Consider the following 11,172-nt stretch of genomic DNA (forward strand, 5'->3'; position numbering starts at 1 on the left):
GCCTGATAAACAACTTCAGCAAGTGCCTGGGTATAATATTAACTCAAACAAATCAGTAGCCTTCCTCTACACAAAAGATAAACAAGCTGAGAAAGAAATTAGGGAAATGACACCTTTCATAACAGTCCCAAATAATATAAAAATACCATAGTGTGACTTTTATCAAACAAGTGAAAGATCTGTGTGATAAGAACTTCATGATCTGAAGAAAGAAATTGAAGAAGATCTCAGAAAATGGAAAGATCTTCCATGCTCATGGCTTGTCAGGATGAAGATAGTAAAAATGGCCATTTTACCCAAAGTGACCTACAGATTCAATGCAATCCCCATCAAAATTGCAATCCAATTCTTCATAGGGTTAGACAGAACAATTTGCAAATTCACTTGGAATAACAAAAGAACACAGGATCGCTAAAACTATCCCCAACAATAAAGGACTTCCCTGGGAATCACCATCCCTGAATTCAAGCAGTATTACAGAGCATTGGTGATAAAAACTGTATGGTATTGGTACAGAGACAGGAAGATATACCAGTGGAATACAATTGCAGACACAGAAATGAACCCACACACCTATCTATGATCACTTGATTTTTGACAAAGGAGACAAAACCATCCAGTGGAAAAAATATACTTTTTCAGCAAATGGTGCCAGTTCCACTGGAGGTCAGCATATGGAAGAGTCCAAATCATCCCCTGCTTATTGCCCTGGACAAAGCTTAAGTCCAGGTGGATCAAGGACCTCTACATCAAACCAGATACACTCAAACGAAGAGAAGCAAAAGCGGGGAAGAATCTTGAACACAAGGACACTGGAAAAAATTTCCTGAACAAAACATGAATGGCTTATGCTCTACGATCAAGAGTAGACAGATGGGACCTCATAAAGGTACAAAGCTTCTGTAAGGCAAAGGATACTGTGGTTAAGACTAAAAAGCAACAAACAGATTGGGAAAAGACCTTTACTAATCCTACAACTGATAGAGGGCTAATATCCAAAATATACAAAGAACTCATGAAGTTGGACTGTAGGGAGACTAATAACCCTAATAAAAATTGCAGTTCAGAGCTAAACAAAGAATTCACAGCTGAGGAATATGGAGTGGCTGAGATGCACCAAAAGAAATGTTCAACATCGTTAGTTATAAGGGAAATGCAAATCAAAACAACCCTGAGATTCCACCTCACACCAGTCTGAATGCCTAAGATCAAATACTCAGGCAACAGAAGATGCTTGCATGGATATGAGAAAGAGGAACACTCCTCCATTGTTGGTGAGATTGCAGACTGGTACAACCATTCTGGATATCAGTCTGGAGGTTCCTCAGAAAATTAGACATTGCACTAGCTGATGACCCACCTATACCTCTCTTGCACATATTCCCACAAGATACTCCAACATACAAGAGGGCACATGCTCCACCACGTTCATAGCGGCCATATTTATAATAGTCAGAAAATGAAAAGATCCCAGATGCCCTTCAACAGAGGAATGGAAACAGAAAGTGTGGTACATCTACACAATGGAGTACTACAGCGATATCAAAAACAATGACTTAATGAATTTCATCGGCAAATAGAATGAACTAAAACATATCATCCTGAGTGAGTTAACCCAATCACAGAAACACACACATGGTATGCACTCATTGATAAGTGGATATTAGTCCAAATGCTGGAATTCCCCAAGATTCACAGACCAAATCAAATTCAGGAAGGATGACCAAAATGTAGATGCTTCACTTCTTCCTTTAAAAGAGAAGAAGAATCCCTATTGAAGGGATAGGGAGACAAAGTTTACAACAGAGCCTGGAGGAATGGCCATTCAGAGTCTACCCCACGAGTGACCTATACACATACAGCCTTCAAACTAGATAAGGTGGATGAAGCTAAGAGGTGCAGGCTGACAGGAACTGGATATAGAAGTCTCCTGAGAGGCACAGCCAGAGCATGTCAAATACAGTGGAGAATGCTAGCAGCAAACCATTGAACTGAGAACTGGACCTCAGTTGGAGGAATTACAGAAAGATTGGAAGAGCTGAAGGGACTAACAACCCCATAAGAACAACCATGACTGCCAAGCAAAGTTCCCAGAGACTAAACCACTACCCAATCACTATACAGGGACTGTGCCATGGCTCCATCTGCATGTGTATCAGAGGATGGTCCTCTTGGGCACAAATGGAATGAGCAGCCCTTGGTCCTGCCTAGGCTGGGAAAGTGAATGGATGGTGAAGGGAACACCTTTATAGAAGAGGGGGAGGGCGATGGTATTCAGACTTATTTCTGGAAAACAAGGAAGGAATAACATTTGAATTCAAAATGAAAAATATCCAATTAAAATTCAACAACAACAAAATGGTGTTTAGAACTTCAAATAAAAAAGCCACAATCAGGAAACAGAATTGTATGCCTCTGGTTTTCTTCAAATATGCTCAGGGCCTGGGTTGGTTCTGGACACAGGCTGAACCAAGCAGGTTCCTGCCACTGACTGCTCCTATATTCCTGTTTCCAGAGGCATCATGCAGATTAATATTGGGCAAGAGATGTGGGCAAAGTTGGGCAGAAGTGGCTTTCTGTCCTGTGGCATCAGGAGTATCTGCATTCCTGGGTGTTCAGCACTCTCCACCACGGGATTTGGGTGCAGGCTTCCTGATTGCTTTAAACTCCCTTATGCCACGTTTATATGTCCTGGGAGATATTACAGAGAAATTAATGTTTATCCCATTAATTTGTTCAACACTCTCATCCACAGAGTATAATTTAGAGGTAACTATATATTTGACAGTAAGCATACACAGTGGGTAATATATGCAATTTGAAGTTGAAATTCACAGAGTTTGGAACACAGTGAACAGTGACTGTATAATTGCCTTTGAATCTCAGTCTGACTGGGAAGTGATTTTGATGCCCAGTCCCCATGAGAATGCAGAGATCCATCCCTCCCTGATAGCTGTGGGACTTCAGATGTTGACACTAATGATCAATAAAGAAGGTTCTTAAGAGTGAAGAGTTTGAGATTACTCTTTTTTTCACCAGGATACATCCAATTTACATGATAGTAACCAGATGCAGGTTGTCAATATATACAGTCTATATCCTTATCAAAATAGAAAACCAAATGAACAAAACAACAAGACATAAATAACAAAACTTCAAATGAATAGGAGGAAAACCAAATAACCAAAATAATCAAAACTCAGCCACACTTAAATAGAGGAGCTGCGCTAAGCATTTTTTGCTGCTCCTTCTGCAGAATAGATTTATAGCCTGTGTCTCTCCTTGGAGACACAGTAGACAAGCAGTTACTGATGGTAATAATCTTTCCAAGAGGAGTGGAAGTAGGTCTGTTTTGTTGGAGTGGGGGTATTAAGGACAAAGCCATCCAATACTGAGTAGAAATGATATTACAGACTTTATCTCAAAGTCTGTCCAATGTTGTGAACTGATCTCCATGAAACTCTTCTGGATGACCCACCAGGACAAGTACACATTTACACGTGCACAGTCTTTCTGGATGACCAGCACCTCTTGATTGATGTGCATCAGCACTTCTCTGAGTCCCTCCAAAAGTTTACACTTGCTGGAGGGTGGGGAGGTGAAAGTACGGCCTATTCAATCCAAAGAAATAAAACTAAAGGAGGAAAATGCAGTTCACAATTGCTATGGACATTACAGATGAGATGCAATAGTGGTGTATTTGCTGTGCACACTTAGTTCTCCTCCTGTAGCACTTCTCTCCAAGGGAGATCTTGCCCTGGTTTGTGTCTTGTTCGAGTTTCTCCTGGAGAATTTCAGACCTAGCAGAGCAAAGGAATAAAGGTTTAGTGAGTGGTTGTCAATTCAGCTCTCCCTCTTTTTTTTTTTTTTTTTTTTTATTAACTTGAGTATTTCTTGTATGCATTTCGAGTGTTATTCCCTTTCCCGGTTTCCGGGCAAACATCCCCCTACCCCCTCCCCTTCCTTATTGGTGATCCCCTCCCAACCCTCCCCCCATTGCTGCCCTCCCCCCCACAGTCTAGTTCACTGGGGGTTCAGTCTTTCAACTCTCCCTCTTACATCAGCTCTATTCAGTTGGACAATCCAGCATGACCTGTCAGCTGAGGTCAGTCCCTGCATCCCCAAGTGTCATAGAGTACCTGCTCTTGGATTTTTATCTCAGCTTTTAAAACTGCTAGAATTTGAACTGTGGACTATACACTGTATTGGAATTTAGAGAAAAATGAGCGTATTTTTCCACTGGTCCAGATATATTATGTTGAATAATAACATTGTACCTATGTCTGAATCTGAGTTCAAGAGAGGGATGAGCAACCTACAATACCATGTGGATGCCTTCTGGAGAAGATGCCTAGAATTGAGGTGAAAGTTCTGATTATGTTTGCAGTGAAGGAACCTGCCTAGGTTCCATTTTAAGCACTGTACCTGCAAATGCACAGAGAAGCCATCTCACATCAAATCCATGGGAATTGCATGGATCCTGTAATCACTGAGAATGTGCTCCATGCAAATCTTCCCAGCGTACACACGGATATTAAAGGTGATTGTGATGTAGAAACACACCAGCACCCCTGTAAGTCTATGGCTAGTGTAAGGCAATTTGTGAGAGGACAGAAGAGAAAATGTCCTCAGATCTTTCCAGAGAGATCACAGGAAGAAAGGAGTAGAACATAGCAAGAAATCCAGAGGATCATATATATTGTTTCATGGGCAAAATTCACATGAACTGTACCAGAACTATACTCTGAGTAGCTCTTTAGCTGCCTGAGGCTGAAATCCATGTAGGTGGTCATTCACCCAAAACGGGTACTTATATAGGGAAAGGATATTCAAATGGCTTCTTCCAGCCTGTGTTCCTACCTGAACATTAATGCTTAATGTAAAGACTCCCCAGTATACGCTGGAGGCATAAATACAAATGTTGAGTGGGATATGTACATAGTGAATAGAGCCTATAGACAGCTCAGTCAGTGATGTGCTGTCCTCTCATAAACTGACATAGACTCAGGGTTCTTTCCCTATTACCAATCTTGCTTTGCAAGTTCATAGGGCTGTGTAGAGCAGTCTTGTTCCCCAGCAAAGGATCATATGTTGTTGGTAGACTAGACACTTGTTCTTGTTCACTGTTTCAGACTTTCCCCAAAGTGTGCAGCTTCTTCTAATCTGAGCTGTCTTTACCATAGCCTGAGTGACTTCATGCCCAAAGCTAGAATCATAAGAAATCTCCACAACCAGGATCGAAAACAACAATTTTTCTCCCCGTAATGTGATTGTGCCACAGATATTTTGAGTAAGTACGTAAAACCTTGCATGGATTTTCTCAGACTGAATCAGAATCTATGGAAGGGGTCCACCCTATGGTACACTTTTACTCCTTGCCTGATGGACGTCTGGATAGATTCTCCTTCAAGGTTACTCTGGGACCACTACAACACTGATGTGCCCTAGTTGCAATGGCAACACCTACTCCTTGTTGTGGAATCACTGGGTTAACTAAAACTTCTGTTCCACTTTCTGAACATGGCTTCTCATAGGGCTACCTGTTCTTAAACTCCCAGACCCATCTGAAATTCATCATTTCTCCTAATTCCATTGAGGCTGAAATTAACTGAGAGAAAATGATGTTGATTGACAGCACTTGCAGAATGCTACACAGATAACATAGGGGAGCGCTTTAGATTATCTGTGCACCAAAGGGGCTCCTGACACTGCCCTGTTCTTGCACCACAGCATAGCTATGGGGCTTTTTCTGGATGACAATACAACTCCAAGCAACTCAAATTCTCAATGAATAAAATCCAAGCCAAACTCCCAGTGGAAGCTGTAGTGTGCCAAGTTAGCTGGAGAGAAATGGTAGCAGGCCATGTGGAAAGCAACCTTGGAGAAGACACAGTGAGTGACACACCCTTCCAGTGGGCTTTCACCATTCACAAAGAACAGAGAAGCTGCATAAACTCATGGATTTTAGAGAGAAGCCCCCCTTACCTCCCTGCACTCCTTTCCTTTGATGTGCTCCAAAGGATTTCAATGCAGACCAGTAGTTTTACCCCTAATCACTTGAAAATCTAACTTTACAGGTGTTTTTGTGTCCTCTTTTTGGGGGGCTGCATTTCTTTTTTTTGGGGGGGCTGCATTTCTACAGGACTTTATTGTCCTTCTTTTACACCATAACTAAAAGGGACCTGCAAGCTCCAGGCCTGTACCATTTGTTACCACTGTGAAACACGACTCACTTGAACATATTTCCCACTCCTCCCCCAGACTTCACGAGATAATTCTGTTACGGTATTTTTGAAAACAGATTAAATTAATACCTTAAGTGTCCTTTTGCTGTACAGAGCTGGATGGAGATGCCAAATGACTGGGCAGCTGTATTTCATGTTTCATGGATGTAAAGTGAACTCTTAGAGTACTTTTCTCATGAAACTTGGAAATAGAGGGAAACACAATCACTACTGCAAACACAAACACACACAAACACACAGAAATACACAGATACTCACTTGCACGCACAAATGAAAACTTTGATCTTGTGCAGCACATTTCCTGTTGAGTGAGGAATTAGTGGGAGCTATGCTGTGTACAAGTCTCTTAGACTCAAGCAGGCTGTGCTGCCCTGGCCTGTACTCATTTCCACTTCAGGAAACCTTTCTATGCAGATACTTGTTGGTTTTACAAGTAAGTTACATGTTCTGCACAGATAGCCTAAACAATACAACATCAAATTCCCAAGAGAGAGATTCTAGGAAAAGACTCCATCAAGCTCTATGCTGACTCATCATAGGCCCCTCACTAAAACTACCCTGTTTCCTTCATAGAAGACCTTGGAACCATCAGACAAGACAGGGACTCATGGTCATTTACCAGGAACTTTTCATCACATTAGAGTTCATGTGATGTTAAAACAACCTCAATGTCAGTCAGAAGGAGGCTAAAGAAATAACATACCCTGACTTTTCTGAAATGCAGCACTGTGTACAGTATTGAGAGGGAATCTATCCTTAAAGAATGCCATGCCCATGATATAGTCAGCAAAGCAATGTCAGCAGAGGGATGCACTCTAGGATTCCATGCAAGATCATGGTGAAGCCAATAAGACAATCCAGAATCTTCCCGGGGGATACCTCTGTTCAGGTAAAGTGAAGAAATCTAATCCTTATTTTGAAAATAGTTGAATGGTTTAAGAATGTGTTGAGACAAATAAGAGACAGGGCTCCACCTGGAACTGGACCGGTGATGCAAAGACTGCTGGACAACACAAAAAAAGGAAGCTTCATGTTTGTTGAGAGACCTAGGCTTAAAGGACGAAGTTGGATAATGACTGGAAAAAACTGCATGTCATGAACTGGCCTCCCCGCAGGCTCCCTAAGATGCAGATCAGCACAGCAATGCACCTTTCTTGGTGAGAATTGGGGGTATATATGGATAACTTTGTTCTTGAAGTCTCAAATCTCTCATGCCAACCCTCAGCCTTTGAGAAACCTTTTCCACATCCTTGTTCTTCTATCCAGCTTCAGATTGTAAGGCCCACATACGAACTCTCCAGGAGCACTCAAATAAGACAGGACTGACATGCTGCTCCTCAGGCTCTGTAGTTACCCAAGATCTATGAAGCATGAAGTCACCATCTTCATATACAGGGACATGAGGGGAGGAAGAACAAAAGCCACCACAAATGAGAACCGGTTCTTTGCCATTTCCACCAGCCTCTCCTCCTTGAAAACTACTTACTTCCTGGAGTCTCACAAGATCCCTGTAATGAAAATGAGCTCCAGGCTTTTGCTTCATCCCTCAAAGCCCTGTTCTAGTCTAAAGAGGGGCTCCCACATAGCACCCTCCACACACATGGCATGTAGTGCTGTGATATGTGATCAACCCATCTCCCTTAATAAACTGCAGATTCTCAAAGTGCAGGAGCATTCGCTTTCCAAACATGCAGTTTCCTGAAGAGGGGCTATCTCCACAGAAAGCCTTGTAAACCATCACATGAATGAACACTTGGATGAGACCTAGGTCAGGACATGGATCAGTCAATAGACAGTTACATTGGTTTGTCTATGTTTATGGAAAGACCTGAGGACAACCTGACCTGGAGGCCTAATCCTACCTGCTGTTCCTTTGCACTGGGGACACAGATGTTCATTCCGGCCTCTTCACAGAGCCTCTTTGCCTCCACACAGGATGCTGGCCGTTCAGTCTGCTCCACCAGCAGTTCTCTGTTCTCATTCAGCAAAATCTATATATTGTTCTTCAATTGAGTTTGTTCATGCAGAAGCTGGGAGTGCCTGATGCTGAACCACAAACAAAAAATGGTAATCCCAGCCAGCTTCTATTTGCCTGTCACTCCTGCAAGTCCAATCATCCCTTCAAGGGTCCTCATCCTCAGAAATCCCCAGAACAGAGCCACACTATACAAGTTAGCACCAATTAGAGGAGGTCAAATCCAGAATCCACATTCAACATGAATCAAAGTACTTCTGATAATCCTGACACTAAGACGGTTTATATAAATCCAGGAAGAAGAAATGGTCCATATGGGTGCTTATATGTCCATGATATGCTAAAACCATCTTCACGTAGTGGGGAAATCCCCTCTGAGGGGTAATTGAAGTCCCAATAGCTATACAATCTTTCCATGTGTTTCTCATGGATCACAGATCTTTAAATCTTCTGTCAGAGTCCTAGAGATTCAGAGTTGATTGATATTCCCATCACGGTACAAAACTTTCTATCTAGAGGATCCTTAATGGGGAAAATAACAATTGGAGGGTCTTCTATAGCCTTCACATGTAGGACAACTGAGTCCAAGAGCTACAAACATAAGACCCTTGCCAGGAGGCAGGCTTCTTGTTAAAAGTCAGACACTACAGAACCAGTGCCCTGACTTTGGTTCAATGTCATACAGGACAGGAGCATTCCCTGCCTAGTGCTGGGTTCTCATCTCTGTCAGCGACTCACCGGTAGGAACTGTTCACTTGTATGAGCTCCTTGTACCTCTCCATGGCCTCACTTATTGAACTGGTCATCATTTGCATAGCCATCATTCTCATCTCATGTTCGGATTGAAGTATTGGCAATTCGACATCCAGCCTGTTGTGGGGCATGGCCCAAGAAAAAAATAACCATCTGAACTCAGGATTTCAGAATTAAGTGAATTGTAAATTAAAAAAACCCAATAAAAAATTGAAATTTAAGAAATGTGGGGGGAGGGAAGAATGTGGCAAACACAAAGACCAGAGCAAAAACACAACAGTGAGACTCCAACAACAATTCTTTCAAGGAAATATTTCTACGCAAATCAGCAAAGAGTTATTTTGAAATATGGACATTTTCTAAGACTGTAGAGATATGGTTCCCCCAAGACCAACTGTACTGCAGTGGCTTGGGTCTAACAGATAGTTGTGATGATATTTCTTTTGTTTTGAAAACAGGGATTCTCAAACCTTGTTTCCTATTGTTCCATGAATTCCCAGAGGGAATAACTACTTTAACAGGGTAGAGGATTTGTAACCCCTCCTTCCCTCAGGAGGGTCCTATCTACCACCTAAGTAAACAGAAGATGCAAAGTGCTCAGTTGATCCATGTGGGCATCCCCACTATCATGACCTGCAAACTGTCCATCACACATATCCTAAGATCCCATGAAACTCCCCAGACTCCCTGACCGAGAGCTTAAAACCCACAAACACTTTCACATACTTACATACCAATCAATATACAAACACAAGCAGAATCCCAACTACATGCATGGAGGTGCCATAGAATCAGTGTATAATGAAAAAAATTAGAGGAAAAGAGGGATGACGTGCAGGCATTTCATCCCCTCACTTAGAGGCAGCAAGTGTGACCAGGTCCTTCTAGCTGTTGACAGAACCAATGCTAATCCAAGGAGCTCAGGGTCAAGTACAAAAGAGGTTGACCCTAAACACACAGGACCTAGCTTGTCTCACAAGCAAATGCCTTCCAAATCTCCTTAAAATCCAGGATGAGAGGTGAAACTCTCTTGTGCTAAGAGGAAATCTTGGGTTAGCAGAGAGAAAGCACAAGACAGTGAATAGGTTACTGGGCATAATGACTACCTGTGGTCCCACTCATCATAGATATAAAGATCCAGGATTTGATAAAGTTCATCCCTCTCGAATTGACACTTCTGGATTTCAAATTTGAGTTCCTCCAGTTCCTTTAGAAGCTCCTCTTGCTTACTGATGACATTTTGGGATGATGCCTTCCTACCAAAACCTGTAAATAGATAAACCCAAGTGAATTTGCATATTTGGTGGCCCATGGGCAGAAAAGATCATTCTGATTCCGAAAAGGAGGTGAGGAAGGGGAAATGGTAGAGACTGGGTGAATCCCTTAAAGAGCAGAAAAGCTTTCTTAAAGGTGGATTCTTAAGCTATGTCCCTCTTCCCAACCTCTAATGCCATACACGTGCCACACTCACTATTACAGGACCCCTCACCCTGAATAGTATAACCTGACTGATACATAAACATCTGGGACATTGTTATCTCATATCAGATGTGGTGCAGTTAATCCTGGAGTTCATACTGCTTAGCACCATCAGGCTCTAATCATGTGTGTTCCACCCAAAGTGTCTGAGAACTCAATTCATTTCTCGGGGTGCATCCTTCCTTGTTCTCACCATCAGAGACTTATGTAAACTACAGTAATCTAGAGGAAGAAATGCTTCAACTCCCAACCATGGATGGTCACATTTTTAATCTCACTGTGCCTCCTCCTGCCATTCATTGACACTCACAATTAAAAAGCTTCCAGAAAAGAAACTGAAGGCTTACCACTTTCTGGCTTTCTCTCAAATTAAAGATCAGGAACTCCTGACTCTTGGTTTGCCTTTGAGAAATCCCAAGGCTCCTGCTTGTAAGGCCTAATCTTAGAAGGCACATCTCAAACATACCTCCTTGAGGATGTTCCCCAACTCTGCCCAGGACTCACCAAGCCTTCCCCAGAATGATTTCCTTCCTTCCAAGGAAGATGAGAGGAGGTCATCTTCCTTCAGCCTTGGTGTGGTCTCTCCTTGATCAACACTTTCCTTCTGAAATAGCCTGAGCGGCTGGCGAAACATGCCTGTTTGTGAACCCAAAGGGAACTGAAGGTATATCCCAAAGGCAGTTGGTGTCACCACAACACTGGTGACATCACAGAAGATTC

At 42.4% G+C, this 11,172-nt stretch overlaps 1 pseudogene across 1 annotated transcript; it reads right to left on the reverse strand.

Moving 5' to 3' along the window:
* Positions 1 to 3,013: 3,013 nt before the first annotated feature.
* On the reverse strand, positions 3,014 to 11,172 carry LOC148003518 (disks large homolog 5-like; annotated as a pseudogene). The gene is made up of 5 exons (XR_015629378.1): positions 10,957 to 11,172; positions 10,080 to 10,239; positions 8,959 to 9,090; positions 8,108 to 8,291; positions 3,014 to 3,800 (listed from the first exon to the last, which is right to left on the reverse strand). The product of XR_015629378.1 is annotated as a disks large homolog 5-like (transcript).

This window comes from Rattus norvegicus, chromosome 9 (assembly GCF_021556685.1).
Source record: "Rattus norvegicus strain SHRSP/BbbUtx chromosome 9, alternate assembly SHRSP_T2T, whole genome shotgun sequence".
NCBI classification, from domain to species: domain Eukaryota; kingdom Metazoa; phylum Chordata; class Mammalia; order Rodentia; family Muridae; genus Rattus; species Rattus norvegicus.